This window comes from Sceloporus occidentalis, unplaced genomic scaffold (genome assembly GCF_023333645.1).
Source record: "Sceloporus occidentalis isolate IW3139 unplaced genomic scaffold, rSceOcc1.0.p SCAF_4, whole genome shotgun sequence".
Classification (NCBI taxonomy): domain Eukaryota; kingdom Metazoa; phylum Chordata; class Lepidosauria; order Squamata; family Phrynosomatidae; genus Sceloporus; species Sceloporus occidentalis.
Window position 1 is genome coordinate 176187927 of NW_028316984.1, and position 12377 is coordinate 176200303.

General features: G+C 38.5%; 1 long non-coding RNA gene across 1 annotated transcript in view; it reads right to left on the reverse strand.

Moving 5' to 3' along the window:
- Nucleotides 1-8217: 8217 nt before the first annotated feature.
- Nucleotides 8218-12377, reverse strand: part of LOC149315054 (uncharacterized) — a 35456-nt gene continuing 31296 nt past the window's right edge. The window contains exons 3-4 of the long non-coding RNA XR_016281154.1: nucleotides 9168-9255; nucleotides 8218-8296 (exon numbers count right to left, since the gene is read on the reverse strand). This is a non-coding gene — a long non-coding RNA (uncharacterized LOC149315054). The remainder of the gene's footprint in view (nucleotides 8297-9167; nucleotides 9256-12377) is intronic.

Genomic DNA, 12377 nt, shown 5'->3' on the forward strand with positions numbered 1-12377 from the left:
TATACCACAGCAGAACTTTGAGTAACTAACAATTGCAAACCCTTTCATTTCTGCATGAGCAAGAACCTTTTGCCTGTATCATTTTTTGAGACTTTGAAGAAGACACTAATTTACCGTAGTTTCACTATGTTGTTAATGGTACATGCAAGTCCCTTTCATTAATAATTCTACTTTTCTAACATGCATCCTTTATATGTTTGGCTCCTAAATCTATTTTACTGTAGCGTTTTATCCCAATTCCATGGTATCCATATCTAGGAATTCTGTATACATTATATTCCCTTATGCACTTTAAATATCTTAGAGACAGCCTGTAGCTGCCTCCAACCTTGCCAGATCAGGGCCGCGGCAACTGAATGCTGTGGACCCAATCTGACCTTTCCAGGACGCAAAAAAGAGCCTCTATTTGTGGCTCCTTTTTGTGCCCTGGAAAGGGTGCTATAGCTGCTGGTGCTACAGCCTTACGGTGTTCCTTTGGTGCAGCGTCAAGTGGACACAGTGCCAGAGGGACACCATGGTGCTGCACGCCGTGTGGTGTATCATGTAGATGCCACATCCCGACTCCACCCCCAGGCCAGCTTTAATGGTCGGTCTGCACAGCCCCTTAGTCAGTTAAATATGTCATAATACTTTACACTTTAAAAATTTTTCACTGTGAGCCCTGTTGGAATGATGGAGGCTCACATGTTTGCCATGGGATGGATGACTGGAATGCCTTGTGTATTGTGTCACATGATACACCATATCTAGAGTTTGAAAGTTAACATGTTGTTGACCTTTTAATATTTGTTGAAATTTAAATCTGGAATTATTCAATCAGCTTTATTAAAATCAGATAGTTTTATGTATTTGATAATGCTGTTTTCTATTTTAGTGTATTGTATTGCATTATTTTCATTTTACTGAATATTATTTTTGAAAGTGAAGTACTGTATAAGTTTTCTGAAGGGGAATATAAACTGAGAGGAAATTGTATCCCACCTGTCTTCCAATCTGCTTTGAGTGACATTTTCACCTTAGATTATTGCAAAAACCTTTTTTTTTTAGTTTTAGTTGCACTTATTGTGCTTCATCCCCCACATTAATTCCAACTGTACCTGCAAGCCTCCTCAAGTAAAAGTGTTATTTGTAGTAGAGTGGACTGTATCATTAAATACAGTTGGCCCTCCATATCCATAGATTCTTTATCCATGGATTCATCCATCCATGCCTTCAAAATATTGCCATTTTATATATGCGGCACCATTTTATTGTACCATCGTATTTAATGACACTTGAGTATACACGGATTTTCGTACCACAGCGGGGTCCTGGAACCAAACCACAGCAAATACCAAGGGTCCACTGTAATGTGTCTTTTCTCTTTCCACCTAAGTTAGTCCGATGCAAGCAACTAGAATGATAACTTATCAAGTGATAACGTTTCACTATCCTGAAATCCAGTTGTCATTTTTCAGTGTTGTTCAAGTAACTATAACACAAAGTTGGTTTCTAGGAGATTTTTATATCTGCATTAAAGATACATTTCAAAGAGAACAACTATTTAAAGTCAAAATTACAAAATAAGCCACTGTTCTATTAACCTATACGTGAACAACTTTGTCAGTACCAAGATAGTTTTTGCATCTTTAGAAAGGAGAAGAAATAATTCAATAAACTGGCTTGTTGGCAGCAAATGTTTGGGAGGATGGGATGAATGATCAGAAAGATTCTGGAATTTCAGCAAAGATGGGGGGGGGAGGCATAAGGAGAGTTACTTTTACTTGAATAAGCAATAAACTGATACCACATTTCTTAAAATGCATTGTCTCTAGAGAGTCCTTGAGCTAAGCTGGTTTGACGTGTAAGTTTTTCAGAAAAGAGCAATGCTTCCAGACTCTTATAAAGCCACCATCTGAAGAAGAAATCATATAGGTTTGTAGGATGGGTTGATCATTGGAATGGCACTCTAATGCTATTTCTCATGGCACAAAACCACCCTTTGTAGGTATCTTAGATGAAGGGGGTGTTTTCTGTTTAGGTCTGCATATTGCAGGGAAATCAGTCAGAAAATGCATGCTGATAAGCAGGCAGAAGCCAGCAGTAGGTAGGACCAGAACCAAAAATAAGCAGGCCACCACCTTTGCTTTCTCTCCTTCCTCATCTTCTTTATCCAGTGGGGAGACAGCTCTAGCCAGTTGTCTCATTTGATTGCTTGCAAAGGGTTTTGAAAATAGGTCAGAGGCCACAGATGTGCCATATGTCATATACTTTGGGAGTGATTTTTTCCCCAAAACCATTTCTGCCTTTTACTTAATCTTCTTAGGTCCTAGCTACTTTGTATGCTATCCAAAAAAAAAAAAAAACCCTCTTATGAATGGAAATAGCTGAACATCATGACAAAATCCCATACAAAAGACTTATTTGTGCTGTGCTTTGTTTTCCTGTCATGCAAGCATATGGCTAAGAACCTTTCATTGTTCAACATGTTATTTAAGCTGCTGCAAGCTTTGTCATTGTCTGTACATTGTATAAGATAACGTTCATGATTTGAAATTGAACTCAGAAATGTGGGTATTTTTTCTTCTAGCAACTATTTTAAAAATAGTTGTTGTTTTTTTAAACTGGCTTCTCTCTTACCAACATCTGTTTTCTCCTTTAGGAGAAAGACCAAAATTAGTTTTGTGTAGCACAGAGAGTCAGCATGGTGTAGTGGTTTGCACATTGGACTACAACTCTGGAGACCAAGGTTTGATTCCTCACTTGGTCATGGAAATCCACTGGGTGATCTTGAGTGAGTCACACAATCTCAGCCTGAGAAAACACTGTGATAGGTTCACCTTAGGGTCACTATAAATAAGAAATAACTTGAAGGTACATAACAACAACAACAAAGCAAAAATGATCAAGAGCCTTGTGGTATCTTAAAAGGCAAAGGATTGTGTGCTGACATGGACTAGAATTCCCATTGTCAGATTAAATAGTTGCCCAAATTGGTGAGTTTACATGGCTGGGTAAAGAAACCATTGTATACACTGTGGCCCAAGGAAAGCAAACAGAAGGAATAGTAGCAGTCAAGGTCGATTCTATCTAGAGTAGAAATTTAATACATCTGAGGCTCATTCAATGTAGACACAGAGCCCAAAGATGTTCAGGAATGGGAAAGGCGCATGCAAGAGAACAGGTCATTTTGCCATGTTACCATTGAGACAGACTGAAGTGTAAAGCCTCTAAAGCTGGAGGCATGGGGCCAAAGAAAAACAAGTTCATCTGCTGTGCTGCTGATCTTAATAAATCAATCACCCCATTGGATGTCATAATTCACCTTCTGAAGCCAGTAGATTCAGACTCAGAGGAGTCAGACAGCCAGAAATTTACAGCTCCTGATGTTGGTGGCCTCTCCAAGTCCAGGCAGCTGGGGTCTGAGGCAGTAGGGGGTCCTGTTCTCCAGCAGGATTTGAATGATGCTGAAGACATGCTGCCATCTTTTACAGATTGTCAAAATTAGAATGTAAGATTGTGCCAATTCCAGCAGCTGTAAAATAGGAGACATTGACTAATTAAGCACCTAGTGTCTTGAGACAACTACCTATAAATCTCACAGCAGCTCAAGAGCATCTTTGTTGTTGCAACCATTTTAGTTTTGGTGTTCCTGTTTTCCTGACCTTAGACTGATTATGGTCTTGTTTACTCCTTGCTGGCTTATTTATCTGGACTATTGACTTGCTGTAATGAATTCTAGACCAGTTGATAACCAGTCGCTTGTTTCTCTCATAATCTTGTTTGAATCACCCATGACAGCTCTTACACTTCAACATCCTGCTTCCTAGGCCACTTGCTGACTGGAGCATAGGACACTGGAAGTCAGCCTCCTTACATGCAAAACTACAGCACACACTACCATTTTAGCACCCAGCAACACTTTGTGGAATAGGCAGGATAAAGCCCAGATGGTGAGGGATATACAATTACCTTGTCTGCTCCCTTGAACTCCAGCAATATTACTCACTGGCAGAGATTCATAAGTTATCTTAGAAAATCATAGATCCCATAATTTCATAGCATGAAGCCAGAAAAATTAAAGATTTTCAAAACTAATGCCATTATTTAGTGTGAATACACCCCAAGTAATAATCATTGGTACTTGACAGCCACTTCTATTGACACTTCCACTGTTGGAACAGTGTTCTGTGCAGATTAGCAGAATTCTTAATTGTCAGGAACATTTTGGAAAGTATTAAAGAAGGAAATCAGATATCTGGGACATATTTTGTAAACTCCATTTTTAAAACAAAACAAAACTATAGCAAACATACTAAGTTAAGTGGGACTTAAACTATAAACTCTGAAAACAATGGTATGTATATCAACTATTATTCCTCAGTCTTAAATGAATGTATTCTGAATAAAGATGTTACCCAGTTGTACATGCTTTCCATTATCCTCTGCTATGATGAATGTGGCGGAAAAAGGGCAAGTTCATATGTCTTATAGTCCCAATAAGAAAAAGTGCATTCTCTGAAGATGTCAGCCACAGCTGCTGGCGAAACATCAGGAATAAACTCTTCTAGAACATGGTCTCATAGCCCAAAAAACCCACAAAAAACTATGGATGCTGGCCATGAAATCCTTCAACTTTACAAAAAGCTGGGTCTCTATACAAACTAGCAAGGTCCAAAGCCACAATACAGCCAGTGGGAGTCGTAGGCTGAGATCCTGTATTGTGACATGTAGCTGTGTCTTGTAACTGCATCTCCAAAGATTACCCTGCAAAAACCTACCCTGGATTCAAGCTAAAGGAAAAGAGGTTGCAATTAAACATTAGAAAAAACATCCTGATGGTAAGAGCTGTTTCAACAGTGGATTGTGCTGTCTCAGGTGCAGTAGAGTGTCCTCTGAAGTTTTTAAACAAGATGAATGGCCATCTTTTGGGAGTACTTTAATTGTGTCTTCCTGCATGGCAAGGGGTTGGATTAGATGGCTCTTGGGGTCTCTTCCAACTCTGTGATTCTAAGCCATCTAAGTGATATGGCCATGTCTGAATTCCCAGAGAGTAGGAGTGAGATGACTAATGACATATCCAGTCCTCTTCCTATAGCATCAGCATTTATTCCCTTCCTCCGGTTGTGTTGGGAGGTGAGGGCTGCATGGCTTAAAAGGTAGGTTGAATATGAATGTATTTTTTAAAATAAAACTATTACTATAAAACAAATTTTCCTTTGCAGTCCAGAATTGTACAACTCCAAGCCTGTTGCAACTAGCAATTAAATCCATGATAAAAATAACATCTGGGAAATACAGTCTTTACATAACCCATCTGTCTTTAAAATGAGCATTTAACAGCTGGAGATATAGGGCCATGTGACTGGGCAACAATGCAGATTAATATTCTGGTTTTGCAATCCACATATTATGAAGTATCATTTGAGAGCAATGGAGGGGTTTTGTCTTGTCCTGTGTGCATTTCATGGAACTTTTTCTAAAGTTGAGCATGCAGAAGAGTGCAGTCTTAATTTGTTATCATCACACATCTTTGTTTAAGTGAATGGTTCATCTATTTTTTTCTGCCAAGTAACTTGGTTGTCTTGTGTTACTCTGAGGAATCAACAGCTGTGTTTTGTGGGTTGCTTGGGGGAGGTGATGACGGGGCTGCTTTTTCTCTGTGCACTTTGTTGGGTCAAATAAGTTAACGTTGCATAAAATCCACTGCAATCTGTTTTCCAATGTGCTGGATAATCCCACTGTATTAGCCAGACAGTCAGACTTCCAGCCTCTATCACTTTTGATCCATATAGGATGAAATCCTTGTCCCATATCATTATAGAGTTAAACTGTTACAGTCCAGAGTCAAAGCTGAACTCTTCTCCTGCTGTTTAGATCTCAGAGTTCTTATTGTTTTATATAATTTCATTTATTCTGTTTTGGAGAGTTTTTTCCCCCTCTCTGTAATCTCTGCGATTTGACTAATGCACAATATTGCAAATGCATCACTACCCAGGCCAACAGCCTTTAAATCACTTGTGGATCTATAAACCTCTTATGCTGATTAAAAGTGTTAAGGTTATTATTATTTTTTATGTAACTCGAGCTAAATTTAATTTGTGTTGCCATCAAAGGAATACTCTAATATCACAGAACATGTTCCTGATTATGCTTACACTGGAGTCCCTGAAATAGAAAAACAGTTTCATACTTGAGCTGCCTATGTGATATTGGGATTATTTGCTTGTTTTAAGTGGCAGAACTAGATAATTCTGGAAAACTCTGAAGAGTAAATTCATCCTTTAGATTTTTTTAGATTAAAAAAAAACATATAATATATTATGTGCAAACTAAAGGAAAGCATGTGGCAAATAAGAATTCAAGTTCTTTTGAATGAGCAGCATGCTGTTACTGATTTTTCCCCCCGTTTAACCAAATGCAGCCTGTATCAAGTTGGTGTATTGTGTAGTATTTTACTGAAGGTTCTACCTAGAAAAGTAGGCTCACTTCCATTTTATTCCCTCTCTTCTTCAGTTTTCCATTTCCTTCTGCAAAACATAATCTCCCTCTCCATTAATGAGCATGGTCAAGGCCAGATTAAGGTGGCTGGGGACTACAACTCACACCATGACCATGCTGGTTGGGACTGATGAGAACTGTAGTCCAACAACATTGGAAAAGCTGCATGCTCCCCATCCCTGATATATTTGATGTTTGGTTAAAAGATGAAGGAGATTATCAGACACCTGAAAGTTACGGGAGGAAAGCAGGAGGCTCCTGTCACAACTGTGCGATTGGGGCAAGAATATCAGATGACATCGCACAATGTCACCATTATCCCATCCTTGTCCTGTCTGTGGAGAGGAATTCTCTCATCACTTTTCATTAACGGGTTTCCCATTAATGAAAAGCAATGGGAGCATTCCTCTCCACGAACGGGACAAAGACAAGATAATGGAAACATCACAAGACAGCGTGTGATATTCTTTCCTTAGCCACACAATTGTGATGGGAGTGTCCCTCTTTGCTCCCATCACTTTCAGGTGTCTGATAATCTCCTTAGAAGGCCCTATGCTATGGGTTAACTACCAGGGTTTTCGCATGCCCCTCATTCAGTTTTGGAGGGCATACCACACCCAGTTATTTTTCCCAAAAAAATTATTTAAAATGACTCTCATTCACTCTTTTGAGCCTGTGGAAGACAATATTGACGTTTTTGTGCCTTCCTATGTGGTGTTTTAAGTCCAGAACAATTCTCTTCTAAACCAAGAGGGTCTTCAAAAACCAGTCAAAAATACCCGTGGGTGACAAAAAATGTACCCACCCTGCAATCTAGGGTCACAGGTGGGCATTTTGAGTAAAACCAGTTGAAAATGAGAGGTGATTGCATTTCGCAGACTGGGAAAGGGTACAACAGTTTGGTTTTGCCTGAACCTACTGACAAGGACAAAACTGTCCCCTCCTCTCCCTCCAATGAGTTACCTGAGCGTAAACTACTTCTGCATTTTTTTGCTGCAGCAGCAGTTGATGTAAACAGAGCAGAAAATGGGAAAGTGGGAGAACAAAACTGGGACATTTTAAAAACAACTGAAAAAATGGGATGACAGAGGATTCATTAGGACAGTCCCTGCCAAATCAGGTATGTGTTTGAGGGCTCAGAAACAGACGTGGACATAAGGATCATAGGTGGTATAGTGGGCCCTTGGTATCCTCTGGAGGTTGGTTATGGGACCCCCCTGTGGATATCAAAATCTGGATGTGCAACTCCCATTACATTCAGTGGCATAATAAAATGGTGTCCCTTACATAAATGGCAACATCAAGGTTTGCTCATTGAGGGGTTTGCTCATTGGGGGGAATATGTTCAAGCCCAGGATGGTTGAATCCATGGATAAAGAATCTGTGGATACAGAGGGCGGACTTTACTCTCACCATCCCTGCCTTACACCAAACCATATCTTGAATCTTTATTCTCTTCTAACATGTTTTTGAAGCATCCTTCTCTTCCTTATCATTTAATGAAGCAGCAAGAAGTATTTTTCTCTTCTGCCAATCCTCTTATATAACACAGCTAGTTAGATTGTTATATTTCACAGGTTGTGCCATTATTTTTTTAAAATTCCTGATTATCCTCAAGAAGTAAAAATAATTGTAATTTTTATGGATACATTGTGCATGTGTGTTTTGTGTTTAGCTGCAGTTGTTGGGATGATTAAAGACTGCAAAGAAGCAAAATGGCTAGTAAGAATTAATACAGTTCCATTTATTAGTCATGGTTTTACAAGTGTGAGGTTGTGGACTTTCCTTCTCTTCAACTTACCTTCAACTGATATCCCTGTTTGCAGATGAAATAGAAGAGTTAATATCTATTAATATCTCAGTAGAATAGATAATATCTGGTAAGATTGACCAGGTTTTGCACACAGTCAAAATTCCAGGTTTTGGCTAAGAAAAAAAAGTCTATGGCCTGTTACAGACTACCAAAATAAAGCTGCTTTGGGTCTCTTTGGAGGTATGCTATTTAAATGATGCATGGGTCCTAAGAGTCCGGAGGTCGCGCCAAAGCCACACTCCATTCCTAAGCACTGGAGCATGGCTTTGGTGCAGCTTCCAGATTCTTGGGATGCATGCATCATTTAAACAGCATACCTCCAAAGAGACCAGAAGCAGCTTTATTTTGGCAGTCTGTAATTAGAATTTAAAAGGTAGAGGGTGAGCATCCTAGTTCTACTCAATTTCTCTTAACTAAGAGATTAACTCATTACATATATAGCAGTCAAGTAAACTTGGGTGTGTTTTTCTATTCTGTTAAGTGATTGTAATACAAAGCAGCCAATGTTAATGAGAATCAAGTTATGTGCTGTTATTTTAATCTTGGATAATACCATTAAGTGCAACATTGGAGGCCTTCTAAAGCAATTTAATCCTATCCATCTATGCTGGGAAACCATTTATCCACCAAGCCACCATACTTGATATTAGAAAAACTTATTATCTAGTTTCAAAGCTGAATGACTCAAGGTGATTCTAGACTCTTGCCCCTTATTGTGGATTTCTCTGATTTCATAGAAATTAGAGATTCGGATTTCACAGAATCAGAGATTCTGATTTCATAGATTCAGAGAATCAACAGAATTGAAAATCTCCAAAGAAGGAGACTCTACCACATTCTGAGGCCATGTGTTCCACTGTTGAACAGCACTTACCTTCAAGATGTTCTTCCTATTGTTTAGATGGAATTTCTTGGCTCTATTGCTTCTGGCCCTTTGACTTTGAGGTCTTCTGCATCTTCGCCTAATATGGATAGAAAAACAAGATTTAAAGTCAGAGCATTCCAGGGTCTGAGAAATGATTTAACAATATCTAATTTTGTCGTTATTATGTAAAAGTAAGAAAATTCTGATTAACCAAACAAACTTAATAGCACATCTTAAGTATGTATCTTAGCATTGGAACAGAAAGAATCTATATAGTATTTGAACAAAGTGCTGCACCACTGAGCTATTTAACATATGGCATGTGTGCAAAAACAAACTTATCCCACAAGCCACTTTATGTGCTACAAAGCAACAAATGAGCACTTTAACAATGGCCTGTTACAGACAGCCAAAATAAAGCTGCTTCGAGTCACAGTGGAGGTATGGTGTTTCAATGATGCATGCGTCCTAAAAGTCCAGAAGCCACACCAAAGCCACGCTCCACTCTGGAGTGTGGCTTTGGTGCGACTTCTGGACTCTTAGGACGCATGCATCATTGAAACACCATACCTCCACTGTGACTCGAAGCAGCTTTATTTTGGCTGTCTGTAACAGGCCAATATGTCCATGAAAATTCAATATGCACAAAGGAGATACAATTCCATATTTTTGGTCCTTTCCCTAATAAAATGTTGGGTTCCTGTTAAAAATTCCCAATTCTGACTTGCCAATAGATAGACTTTTTCAGAGGCATAATGGCATAGATAATTTAGATAGGGAAATATTTTAATGAAAGGTAGATGATCAAGCAACACAATAATCAATTAATAGAAAAATGAAGTCTTCTTAAAATTATAAGAATAATAAGGCACTGAATGTTGCCTGTTGTTACTGTTTTATCACTTTTCCTTTGTTGTTAATGAGTACACTTTCATATGCTTTGGGTTCTGAAGACTTCAAGCAAACTTACACAATTGTCAGTTGGAGAAGTTGCATCTGGCTAAAACAACAGCTACTTGCACTTCTAAGCATGCCTGCTGGGTTCCTCTGAGATGGTAGGTTATACAAGTAATAGATTTTCTCTGCCCCTTAGCCTGCTACACCAAAGCTACCTTTGACATGCAAGCTTTTGACATACAATCCACCCCATACACTCAGGTATTCTGGTGGATATTTACGCCAGTCAGCCAAGACTAGGTTAGAAATTGTGACCCACAGGACTTTTTCTTCAGCCACCCCTAGAATGTGGAATGACCTGCCAGAAGAGATTCAGCAGCTGCGTATGTGGTCCGAATTTAAAACAGCATTGAAGACCAGTCTCTTCCAGCAGCCTTATCCGACTATTTTTAAATTGTGAATTTTAAATGTTGATCGTTTTAATATGTGTATATGTTATTTATCATTTTAAATTGATGTGTATTTGAACTGATGTTGTCTATCTGTTCATTATTGATGTTCCCCACCTCAATCCATGAGGAGGGGCAGGTAAAATTATTATTGTTGTTGTTGTTGTGGTGGTGGTGGTGGTGGTGGGCTGCTCAACTTGCTGCATGCACATAACCCTCATGCTCTGCTGTTGCCTTCATTGAGGGTTTTCTCAGTGGCTGTCCCAAGACTCTGGAACTCTCTTTCTAGAGAGGCCAGAATGGCCCCCTCCTTATTGTTCTTCTGATGGCAGGCTAAAACATTTTTATTCAGACAGGCTTTTTAAACAGAAAGTTCTTAAATAATTGGTTAGGTTTCATGAACAAGAACACTTCAGTTCAACATAGCCAGGCTTCAGCAGTAAAAAAACCAAAAACCAAACCAAAACAAAAAACTATGTGTCTCATCATCCATATTACTAATAATATGTTATAAGTAAGCAAAACTATGGCAGGCAAACCTGATCCTATCAGTCATGGCAGGCAAGCTGAAAGGCTTAGCTTCTGACACTAGGGAGTGCTGTATTGTTAAATGTTTTGAAGAGCTTTTTTAACTTTTTAAATTGCACTGTATTATTATTTAACATTTGAGACCCAGTTTTGAGAGGAAAGTAAGATATTATTATTATTATTATTATTATTATTATTATTATTATTCAATGTGAATGGGTCTTGGTCAAAGCAAGAATGACTATAGCTGTTCTGCTGCTTTACTGCGAATTGTTAATAATTTGAAAGGGGTAATGGTTTACTGACTGTATTTTTAAGTGTTTGAACATTTTAAAAAATGTTTAAAACCAGGACTTATAGCAAATTGTTAGAACCAACAAGAATTGACCCACTGAAACCATTAATGAATAGAAAAACACTATTTATGTAGATCATACTCATTTAATGTGTCTACTCTGGGGACTAGCAGTTGGATGTACACACAAGAAAATATAAGAATCTATATTCCCTCATTGTATCATGAATTCTATGTCATCTGAACACAGCTTTACTATTTCCACTAATTATAATTAATTATTTTATGTACTGAGAGCTTACTTATTTTGTTTCCCTAAATCAGAACTGGAGAATGTGGATACACATACTTTTATACTTTGTTGGGATAAGAAAAGCAACCTATCTCCCTCTCCATGGTTTTTAATTTTAGAAGGGCAGGGCAATTTAAGCTGGCAAATTTAAATTGGCATGAGGGAAGACAGCAAGGCGGTTACCTCAAGTGACAACTGCCAGAGGGCAGGGAGCATTAATAAGGTGTTGAAAGACAGAGCCTTGTGCATCGGCAACCTGTTCTGCAGACACAAAGCTAGCCTGATGCCTTCAGGTGTGGTGCAGGATGCTGTCACGAGTATCAAAATAAGATTAAACTGCCAGTCTTGTTAGGAATAAAGGGCAGGGCACCATATTGTCTACCTCAAGGACTGTCTTGTGCCATTCCTACATACAATAGTCTGGAATCTGTGATTCTGAATTTTACCATTTCCGAACATGAATGGTATATCTTGAATTCAGAGAAGAAATTTGTATGTTTTGAGTATATGGTTGATTTTTCATATTGGCACTAGCCCATCTTACTTCATGAAGTGCCCCTCCAGAAGACTTATCTATCATTCTGTCAATGAAGATTTCTCCAAGTTTTTGTTTGTTTGACAGTTTTTATGGGTATTTGTATCAGATTTCCCCCACTAATGGCCTTAGTTATAGGTTCATCTTATAGCTCCATGGAATGTGAGAAGCATGAGCCAAGGGAAACTAGACATAGTAAAAAAGGAAATGAAATGTATAAACA